The following is a 12,141-nucleotide window of genomic DNA, read 5'->3' on the forward strand; positions in this document are numbered from 1 at the left end:
ACTTGTCACAGTTTTTCTCTCCTATTTCTTTTAACCCGGTCTTGACATTTTTAGCAACTTGGCGGGTGATTCTAGAAAAGCAGAAGACACTTACCCTACTGGTACACCCGTTCCATGCTCCTAGTTTTTAATGGAGTCCGAGTTGCTCATTTTTTTGGTTACTATGTATGTATTATTTTAGTTATTTTATGTTCCTTGTTGTGTTTGTCTGTTTTCTTGCCTAGTCTTTTCCCTGGATTACATTGTTTTGATTTTCGATAGAATCTTGGTTACCTTGATTACCCTTTAATTAAATGGTCCTTTGAAAAATCTGCCTCTCAATTAATTTCTTGGACACTGTGAAATCAGCCTCATATCTTGACCTACACTTAGAGTTCGATGGTAAAGGAAAACGTTTGACTAAACTGACAAACGCGTTAAAATTTCATTCCGTATGGCAAATTTCCTTTCATCTGTGGCAACATCCCTTCAGCGCCGGCATGTGGAGTTTTCATATCACAACTCATACTTAATGCCAGAGTTGTAGTTGCTGATTTACTTTTGTCACTTTGTATGTATTATTTTGGTTATTTTATGTTGTTTGTTTTGTATGTCTGTTTTCCATGTCTGGTCTTAGTCCCTGGATTACATTCTTTTGATTTCCACTAGAATCTTGGTTCCATTGATTACTCTTTATAAAGACTATAATGTTAAGTGACAATATTTTTATTTGATCTGGAAATACTTATACAGATAGGTTGATAGTATTTCAACGAAGAATAATTGTACTCTTTCGTAGCCGAATTGTTTCTCTACTGTTATGAATCGCAGTTTACGGACAAACTTTTTAAAGATCCTTTAAAGCATAATATGCTGCATGAATTCAATAACACTTTTAGATATTTTAATATTATTTCGGTCATAAATAATTCTTCGAACTATATGTTCAAGATATCTACCAATCTGCCAAAAAAGGATTTGAGTTGACTATGTCTAACAATAATAGTACACCTTTTCCTTGACTTTAGTTATTAAAATTTAAAAAAAAAATCTACAACAGTAATGTGAAATTGGTAATTCAAAATATTCATGAAATATTATTAAATATATTATATAAAAGTGCATTTTTAAATGATGTCCGAGAAAGTAACAAAAACTCACTATTTCTTCCTATTTAGGTATCGCATCAGTAATTGTTGAGTCAATATTGAGTTAAACGCTTGAGTAAGATTAAAATAACATGCCTGGGAGAAACATTAAGCCAGTTAACCTTTCTGGCATTAAAAATGCTCTGGTAACAGTCAAAATGTATGAAGTTTAATGTTAACGTTATTTTGTACATCTTACTCTTATAAATAACATATCTGAACATACCAATGTAACAGGCATTTGACTTTGATGGTGCCCAAGTCGAATTCGTATTTACTGCATTAATCTGGTTTGATACAGGTATGTTTAAATCCGTAAAATTGCTTTAAATCTTCTACTACATTTTTCAAAGAAAAATACCATACTTGATAAATAAGGGTAACAACAAAAATACCGAACACTTATCCGATCCTCAATTAAAATATTTCACAATATATATCACGAGGGTCAACAGACTAATTGTATGCAAATTATGCATAACATCTGGCAAATGGATTAAAATAAATTCCTCTAACTTTTATTAATTTACTGAACTTACCTCAATTGTCTTAAAGTCGTTATTTTGAAATATTTCTATGTTTTTTGTAATCGCTGTTTTGAAATTTTCTTAAAATTAGCCTATTTGCCGGAATCCAAGATGGCCGCCATATCCTTACATAGCTTACCATAGAATCCAATGGGTAAATCACTTAAAAATCTTGCCTCAAGTCTCTTGGTAACCAGGTGAGCGATGACAGGCTCCTGTGTCCCTCTGATTAAATCTCATATTCCCAAGTCAGAGGTTTGCTTTATGTTTAGGCTAACAATATAGGCTGCTGGAACCACTTGCTTTGTCTTAACCACCCTGTTTTCCAAATATACTGACACTACTTTGAATCATTTTTGTAATATAGATCTATTGCACATTAAACTCTACATAGTTCAATGAAAAGAACCTTTTTTAAATCTTTTACATGAATGCCAGTCAACTGAAGATTCACAATCTTTAGAGAATTCTCAGTCAACAGAATATTTTGCTTACAGTGAAGAATCGACCACTGGACTAAAAGAAACAGTAGGTTTATTTATAGAAAGCAAATCAACTGCATTGCTGTCAGTGTTGAGTAATGAACAGATGAGTCCCTTGAGATCACAGCTAAAAAAAGACGGGTTGATATAGCAGATCGCACAAAAAGATATTACAAGCGTAAAGGGAAATCACACACGTTCTAGAAGTTATAGCACCTGGACAGTCACATGAATTAAAGGCCTCGAAACTACCTGTTGTTGCCTTGGAACAAACGGATGATTCACTAATAGGAACTATTGTTAAAATAATTGACAATACTGACAACAATAGCTTAAGACTACAACTCATTAGTTTACTAGCAACTGAATATACTAAAAGAGAACTTCAAAAAGCTATGCCATGTCTGTCATCTTATCAGTATTATAAAGCCAAGAAGTTAGATATTGAAACACCAGGTCTCATAATTCAACCCAAAGAAAATCTTCCAAGAGGAAATATGGACAAAGCCAAGCTTCAACATGCCTTATCTTTTTTCATGGACCCATCCTTAGTCCAGGCAATTAGTTATGGAACAAGAGAAATAAAGTTTGAAAGTGGAGAAAATCTTACTATACCCGATGTTGTACGTACCATGTGCCATTCCCATAAACCTATACCTTTCTTATTGTAAGGCAAATGATTTTGTTTCTCTTGGTAAATCATCATTATACAAAATTTTAAATGCATGCAAACGCACTAGTCTCCAATGCCTTGATAACATTGCAGCAGATGGAAATGAAAGCTTTAAAACATTAGAACAAAAAATGGTGGCCATGTATGGTAATAGTGTTATCTCTAAGGAACAGCTTGACACTTTAAAGGCAAAACTATACCAGTTTAATAATTACTTGAAAACCGACTTTAAATTCCAGTGTATGTTTGAAAACAGTTGTCCAGATCGTTGCATCCCATGGCTTTTGAGTGATCCAAAAAGGCAGAATTTCAGAGTGTCTGTGACCATCCACATAACACCACTTCTGATCGATGTCAGTTGTTAAATGAAGTAGAAAATGAATTAGTGCAGCTTGAAGAATCAGAAACATTGTCACAGAACATTGAACAGATTAAGGATTGGAAAAGACACATTGTAAGATCCATAAACCAAGACCAATCAAGGCTTTACATCCTAAAAGAATTGCAATGTCATTAAATATTAGTCATCATGGATTGGGCTATGAAATTCTTACCCCGCAAGGTAAAGTTATATATAGTTAAGAAAAAACACACATCTGTTAAATTTACGTAAGAAAGGATTTTGTTGGATCTAAAAAAAAAATTGAAACAAAAATAATAAAACTAAAGTTGTAGCAAATATTTTAATTTCAATAATGTGAATTGAACTGTACCATTTTCTCTTAATATGGAAAGAGTTGAGGGATATATTTCTTGCACACATGTGAAACTTCATGTTAGTTTTGTCAATCTGCTTTAGATAAAATGAAATTATGCATGCTATTGTTCCCGCTTAATTATGTTTTTATTTTATTTTTATTTGTCAGCATGTTTTTGCTTGTTTGTTTTTCAAATTAAAGGAGCTCTTTTTTAGGCAAAGTACAGGTACCACTTCAATAAATGAAATGATATAGGGATATTTGTTTTCAGTATAGATGAAAACAGAGTGATTGGTTTGGACAAAGATGAAAGAATTGGCATGTGTCTGTAGTAGTTTTCAAATCAACATCTCGTGAAATCTCAGTAAGTGTAGTATTGTAAACTATTACATGACTCGAATTAGTGCAGTTTCCCGCAAATTCCTTACTTCATAGTGCAAAATGTCACAAAGCCAATTTATTCATAAAAATGGTTCAAAACTGTTGTATATAATGCTTGTTATTTTGCAGATGTATCAGTCGATACAATGTTTGTCAACTAGACTGCTATTTAGGCAGTTTCTATATATAGTAAAATATTCGTCTATCCAAAATTTATTTACTAGTTCAAAGGATCTAAGATAATAATCCGATCAAACAATGTTTTTCTACTTCAAATTTGGTGTAATTAATGCATTCAAAAATATTTGATCACACCTCTCTATATATACAGTTGTTTATTCGTGCTATAATTTGCTTTTTTGTTAAATTAGATATTTGATGACTAAATTTTTTTCTCTTTTTTTTCAACACCGCACATTCACTCACATTTTTGAATCTGTAAAGCAAGACTGGTTTTCAGTTGCGCTAGTTCTTGAGCATACTCTTCAAGCCATTCACAAACAAATGCCACTGAGGCCTATCTAAGGTACATAAAAATGAGATGTTTATTCAATATTGACACCTTTTATTTGAGTACAAAATTCATTTGAATGAGGCTTAAAAAGTGGGGAAAATACAAAGTCTTCAACTGAGTCCAAAACATTCTGTATGTTTCATTTACAAAAAGGTAATCGGAAAATTTGAAGTCTCAAAGGAAAAACTTTAAATCATGAGAAACAAATTGAGGTCAGGTGAGCTTTTGATACTAATTTGTGACCAAACATGAGTTTTAAAAATGTTTTATATAAGAGTTTTGAAAAATAACCACCAAAAACAATATCCTTGCAATTTTAAAGAAAAAGGAATTCAAGTCCGTTGTACCAGCTCCCGGAGGCCTCAGATTATGAACATTTATATAGTTTTTATATGTAGACAAATATACATATCCTTATATGTATATTTTTGTTTTATGTCAGATAATGCTGGTTGTTATCATTGTGCAATGTTGTGGTTAACTATTCCAGGAATTAGTGAAAGAATGGGTACTTTCGTTACAAACATGCTTGTTACAACATATATATATATAAATGCATTTAAGATGATTAGAGCCTTAAAGAAATTTGAGAACAATTCTTGTAAAATCATTACTAGAATTAGAAACGAACTCCCATTATTTTATATTCAGGTTTAAACTACAATAATAATAATAATAATAATAATAATAATAATAATAATAATACAGTTTTATAAAAACGGCAATATGTTTTATAATGCTCAACCTACTATACTCGGCGTCACATAAATAACATACTGTTAAAATTTGAATAAAAATATTTTCTACGACTTTATTGACACCTACCTTCGTTTAAATTGTCTTAAATGACTTGCTCATTCGTTTAGCCAAACGGCTTCTCCCTAGGATGCCTAGGATGCTATTTACCATTGCTCTAAAATCAAACTTGTCTGGTACCATTAAAGTATTTTTTTTTGTTACCAGAACAGACTAATGGATAACATGGGATATGGTGACAAGATCCCGACACAATCAACCGAATTAAGAGCGATAACTCTTGCAAAGTATCAATTTTATATATTTATGTAATTTTTGTCTCAAAATTGCAGCAACGAAATGAAAAATTAAGACTGGTTATGTGATCGGTAACCGTTTTTGAACAAGAAATAAAACTTAATTCGGTGTTTTCTTTTAGATTCATGGATCACCTTCTGTCTGATTTTCAGACAGACTGCTACTTAGACTTTTTACAAAACTATTTTTTTCTTAAATATTTGGTACTTTTTCAGGTGTAGTTGGTTGTCAAGTGTATGTTGGCCAAATTGATACATCAAAGCAAGTTTTGTTTAGTCACAGAATGAAGAACATCACCACTTTAAATGTAATTGATTTCCATAATAAAGGAATGACTGTACGCCAAACTTATGGAATTGGAACAGGGATGACCCTTTCAACGGAAAATCTATTTTCTCTCACTAGTACCACACAACCTGAAACAGGGTTTGTCCTCCTGAGTGACTTTTCTATTCCACAAGTCCAAGAAGGAAAGGTTCTTCCAAAAAGAACAGAGTTGTGTACAGTACATGCAGAGGACACATCAAAGAATAATCTTTTATGCACTGAAGGTGGGTGTACTGCTGTCTTCAACAGCTAGAAGAACATATATTTAATGGCATCCATGAAATGGAAACACAGCGTCAGCGTGAATCAACTTATAATCAGATTAACAGAAATTGGGAAAATTATTGCAAGGCGTATCTTCAGTTCCTAAAGTATTGGCTCTAAAGTCGGTAAAGGCAAGAAAACGATTCTCAAGGCATGTTAAAGCATTTTTAAGATCTAAATTTGAAAATGGAGAAAACAGTGGCAGGAAAATAACACCACAAGAAGCGCAGAAAGAAATAAAAACCGCAACAGATGATTCTGGAAACCATCTTTTTTCTGGGAGGGACTATCTATCTGTTTCTCAGATAACTTCATTTTTCTCAAGGCTTGGAAACAGAGCTATGGTTGTTCTGGCAGATTTGGATGAAAACTCTCTTTTCGAAAGTTTACAATGACTGATTTAATAGATGGTTATATATACTGATGTTGTAATTGTTCTAGACATGAGATGTTTATATCACCATTAAAAAATGATACATTGTATTATGGTATATACAAATATCTTTCTTTATACATGTATCTGTTTGTCTGTCCATCTGTCTGTATGCTTGTTGTAAATATGCTTTACAGTATCTGGAGATTGCCAAATTGTTTGATGATCAAGCTTTACAGTTATTAATCATGATTGTCTTTTGATCTTACATATGCAGATTTTTGTAGGTTCTGGAGTCATGACACTGCTATTTATTTTTCTGTCGATTTGAAAATTTTATTGCTTTTCTTCATCTTTAGAATTACAACGAGATCTTCAAAATAGAAAAAAATCAGTCTATCATGGCTATGTATATAAAAAGAATTTAACCATTTAAGGTTGTCATGCTATCCAATATCTAGTTATTTAGGCTCGACTGAAAATAATTTAATTCGGTTTATAAGATGTTATTTGATTGGCTGAATAACTTAAGTTCCATGTATCTATTTTCAATTGATAAATTTTTGCATTGTCATAACTTTGAACATTATTGATTCAAATTTAAAGAAATTATTTTGATATTTAAATGGTGTTTCAAATTAAATAATAAATAATAATGGTAATTATTTTTCTGTCTATTCGAAAAAAAAATTACTTTTGGTGTCCACATCTATTGGTAACATGCTATTTTCCACAAAATTGCATATAAATTAATATCTTGTAAAGACACATTTATTATTTTTTACAAATTTTTTTCATGATTATTACAGAGATTTTAGAAGCATGTCACAGTCATCACAAAAGAAAGAAAAACAATTGTATGTCCTATTCATTGAATTCAATATACCTATAAGGAACAACATGCAAAATTCTTTATTCTTAAGAATGGAACCAAAATATGAAATGATTGTTTCTTGAAGTATAATTTTTAATGATCATAAAAAGTTTTTGTTTATTTTACAATGATGTTTAAAAATGTATTTTATATCGTTTTACAGGTGCGCTAATAAAATCAATGACTGCGCATCCAATAATCTACACAATTCCTCAACATTTTATACACCCTTGTACAATATGTACATGTTTAGAAACACTAGAACACATTATTATGTATAATCATGGCCTATATACTATGCATGATTGAATTTGTCTGCACAAAAGGGCATAATTTGTATCATAAACATATTTAGAATTGCATATTTCGAATTTTAATTCCTTAGCAACAGAAATATTCATTAGCAGCAACAAATTTTTGAGACTTTTTTGTCATTTTGTTTTTAAATGGCATACTACATCATTTCAATTAACAAGCCTTTAAATGCATTTTTTTTTTTGCAATTTAACATTATGATTAAAACTTCACTTTTTTCAATTTTGCTAGATTAACTAAAAATTACCAATTTTGGATCGTAATTTTTTTTTAATTAATCAACCTCGGCTTTAAATTACCACCTGTATTCATTTTTCAGGTTTTGTTTTCTGCTATTGCGTTTTAATGAACTTTAATTTTTGAGAAATAGCGGTTTTTTCTGGTGTGTTACCTCATGTTGATTTCTGTATGAAATCCATGTAATGTTTAAATAAAATGATAAATATGTGCTAATTACATTCAAAACATAGTATTTTCATGTTTAAATATCTTTAATATCCTCAATAAGTAACACAAGTGTATTAAATACAGTTAAAATTGGTTTTTTAATGGATTTTCATGTGTTTTTGTCTATATTTGAGGAAAAGCGTGGTTTCCATGACAACCGAAATATGATAACAACTTTTATGTTGTGTAACAACAAGTCAAATAGCTAACCGACAACTTTAAAACTGCTAAGAACAAATTAAGTCATAGCCACAGGTTTTAATGTTGTCCTTCGATAACATAATTCAAAACGACTGTTTATCCACATATAATACGCTTGTCCTTATTATGAAACAACTTACTAACAAACTAAACTTTTTTTTAAACATTTTACCAAAGTGGTATATTTTTGTATATGACTTATGATGGTATCCACATTTAAACTTTAAATATTTCTTTTTGCAATTGCATTGGATATATAACATTTTTAAAGTCCTGGCATGTGAACGACTTCACAAAAATATGTCAAAATCTGAAACGCGATGTCTTTGATTTCACTCCTAAAATATGTTTTTTTTTTTCAATTAGCAACAAGTGTGGACGCAGACTGGTATTGTCCAAGGAGCAGATTTGAACATACATACGTTTTGTCTCAATTGATCAACCATAACTAGTCATTGCACGAAAACCAAGTGAATATGGACGACGATAACACGGACACCGATGTCAGCATCATACCAATATACATGTACGATCACAAATAAAGTGACACTATTATATTAAATATATACATATATATTGGTAGATTTCGAGTTTGGACATGCTCTATTTCCAATTCCCTAAAAGCCTGTCAATTATTCTTTCTTAGGACCAAATTGTTAGTTTGTGCTTTTCTAAGAATTTACATCTATAAGGTCTTTGTTTTTACATTCGTCCTATTTAAAAACAATTCTCTAGCAAAAGAGAATCAAACTGTATAATGGTAAAAAATGTCTCAGTTACAGTCATGTCCTCAACAGAAAACATTCTAAATTCTTATGAAACAAAATTACAATACCGGTATACAAAGGACATTAAGGCTAAATCCATCCATACTGGCATATCAAACAACTTCTAAATAGTTATATACATTTGTAGCCCAAAAATGTTTCCTTGGACAAAAATTGTATACTACAGTACTTGTTTTGCAGCTGTATACAATATATATCTAGAGGCACTGCCAGTATTATTTGGTTTCAGAACCAACATTACCTGTATGTACATTCAGCACTTCACAACACTGTCATTAACTTTTCTTTAGAATTCATTTTTTATTAAATCATGTAAATATTCTTCACAATTTAATAAAACTTAGTTATTTTTACGTGTACAATATTTACGTATGAAGGAGACTAAATTTATATTTTCATGTACAGATACAAACTTTACTTTATTGGCACGAAGTCATGGTTAAATTAAAAATCATATAGAGTTGGCAGTACATGCAGTCTGACATATACATATATCAATATCAAAACTGTAAATCGTTGGAGCTCCTTCACATTACATGAATGGGCACTAACGGGGCTACTCAAACTTAACAGATTCCTCAATGCCATGTGTTTTGCAACAAATTGTCAAACAATTCATATGCATGATATACGCGTACGTGTATGGAACATAAACTCATAAAAGATATGTAAAAGGAAGGTCTTATTTAACCTTGGACCCAAACTTTTTCCTCCGGCAAAATGTGAAGAAATATGGACCATATTCAACTTAATAAAATGCAATTTGAAGAATGTACCTACCACCTGGACTGCTTTCTGAGCATTTTTCCATTGAACAAATTTTAAAAATTTGAAAAAAAAATCGATTTCAGAACCGCTTTTTGAAAACCCAAAACCAAAACATTATATTATTTGTATATATGACTACTCCTATAATGTAAGAGGTTGGAATTCCGTTCCTCAATACCCCAACTAAGTCAGAAAATAGCTTGCCAGACAACCTCTAGCACTGCTGGAGTAATATATAAATTATCCATTTAGACCTAAAAAATTGTTATGGGTCCGGTCACTCTACCGACCCTCCTTCAGACCCCCTACCCAAAAGATTTTATTTGTGATTTTGAAAATAAAATAATTTAAAAAAAATCTTTCGACTGTCTTTCAGAAAAAAAAGAAGAAAATAAAGCCAAAGATGTTTTTTTCTATCCTAGATGGAAAAAAAGAGTTAGAAATACTGGTTGTTTGTATTTATAATCGATTGTAAACACACATGCCGGGAGTGTGTTCTTGGCCGTCCGTGGATAATCACATTTTAGGATTCGGCGCTTGAGATATTTTTTTGTTTGACCAACACCGTAAAAAAATGCTCCAGAGCCGAATTCCAAAAGGGCCATGGACTAAGTCTATTACATGTTTAGTCTTTGCAGATTTGTTTTCATTTCAAAATTTAAATAATAGTAAAAAAATAAATCCCCACCTTCCGACCCTACAAAATTTTAGACTTGTGAACGGAAACTAAACTTTATTTTTTGCACTGGAAAGTGTTGATTTTATCCCAAATAGTATTACGCTGGGTCAAAGATTCAGCAAATGCTGTAGACTATACAGCGTGCAGATCACAAATTGGATCACTAGGTCACGGATCGACATTAAATCATGTGTGATGCTTTTAATGTTCAATGAATTTAATGAATGTTTCCGGTCATTCTATCGACCCTCCTTCAGACCCCCTACCAAAAGGATTTTATTTGTGATTTTGAAAATAAAATAATTATAAAGTCTGCCGACTGTATGAATTTAATGAATTTGTAGTTTAATGAATTTAATGAATGAACGTGGTCACATGACAACTAATTTCCCCGAATACACCATGACCTACATTCATGGGTATGATATTGCCGGGGGATTGTGTAAACGCTTTGATGCTTTAAACTGTCCGTGATGGACCCTAAATGATAGTCAATGGCTTTAAGAAACCCATCAGTCCGTCATGTATTACATTTACCACATATAAGTGCAAACCGAGTCTAACAGTATTGTGTATATATGTTAGCAGGAAACGACAATTAAACAAAGTATAAGAACAGTCAGCTGATGGTCTATCTTTTTCAACATTATTGTTACTATGTTTTCTTAATGAAGTAGGTTTTCTCGCTATCTAAATACTACAAATCGTTCGTGGGAGTGTGATGAGATTGTATTATGTATTATTTGATATATATTTAATCAAATATATAGTAGGAACAAAATGAAACCAATAGTATGTGATTGTTACGATATTAAATTTGAAATTTCCTTTTCACATCTACACACTTTAAAAACTGCATTCAGTGCTGATTTTAAGATTTTTTTCCAGCTAGCTCTTTTACTGTCTTAAATGACAAGAACCTATCCGAATGGTCTAAAATCTACTGGCCAAGTATAATGTATGCTTATGTAGCTTCTTGGTTGCAGTAGCAACATCTAAAGGTTCTTTATTTTAAATTCAAATCATAAAATAACGATATAATATAATTAGTGTTTATAATTATTTGAGGAACATGATTTATTCTGTACGAAAGCTTAAACTTGCTCTATTAATTGTTTATAAATCTTTAATTTACACTTTGAGAGATAATGCGGAAATCAATTGTCTTTCTCTCGTAAGTATTATTCAATGTTTATAAACTGAACCGTTTTAGCGTCAGAACTAGCATTCAAAATCGAGGTCTTTGAGTTTTAGATTAAGGGCACCCCAATTCATATATTTTTAGTTATCACTTTGTCACGTTCTTATTTTGGGTTTTGGGTTTCTGTGACTTCATGAGCAGGTAATAATTATTATTTGGGTCAATATTGAGGAATAATAATACTATAATATTTAAAAAAAAATATATGTATATATTATAATGTCCAACATGTTTTTATGAACTATGTATCTCAAGCAAAGGTACTGGTAAACGATGGGTTTAGTTCGTTAGAAAAGCGTATATACTGTTTTCCTTTGCATTTTTGTTCATGTGATAGAAAAATGATTACAAACAGTGGTTGCATATTCCTATTATATCACGTGCAAAACATAACATAATGACTCTATTCGCTACACTGCTCCATCGGATCATATTGATACAGGGAAGAT

The 12,141-nt window shown here is 31.3% G+C and overlaps 1 pseudogene across 1 annotated transcript; it reads left to right on the forward strand.

Moving 5' to 3' along the window:
• The first annotated feature begins 1,219 nt into the window (after positions 1 to 1,219).
• On the forward strand, positions 1,220 to 6,586 carry LOC148627590 (uncharacterized; annotated as a pseudogene). Its single transcript, XR_015921498.1, has 8 exons — positions 1,220 to 1,273; positions 2,093 to 2,314; positions 2,428 to 3,049; positions 3,103 to 3,371; positions 3,779 to 3,885; positions 4,260 to 4,403; positions 5,861 to 6,006; positions 6,134 to 6,586. The product of XR_015921498.1 is annotated as an uncharacterized LOC148627590 (transcript).
• The last annotated feature ends 5,555 nt before the right edge of the window (positions 6,587 to 12,141 follow it).

Source organism: Perna viridis, chromosome 1 (assembly GCF_037379345.1).
Source record: "Perna viridis isolate PV_CMFRI_1.1 ecotype Kerala chromosome 1, ASM3737934v1, whole genome shotgun sequence".
In the NCBI taxonomy this organism is placed as follows: Eukaryota; Metazoa; Mollusca; class Bivalvia; order Mytilida; family Mytilidae; genus Perna; species Perna viridis.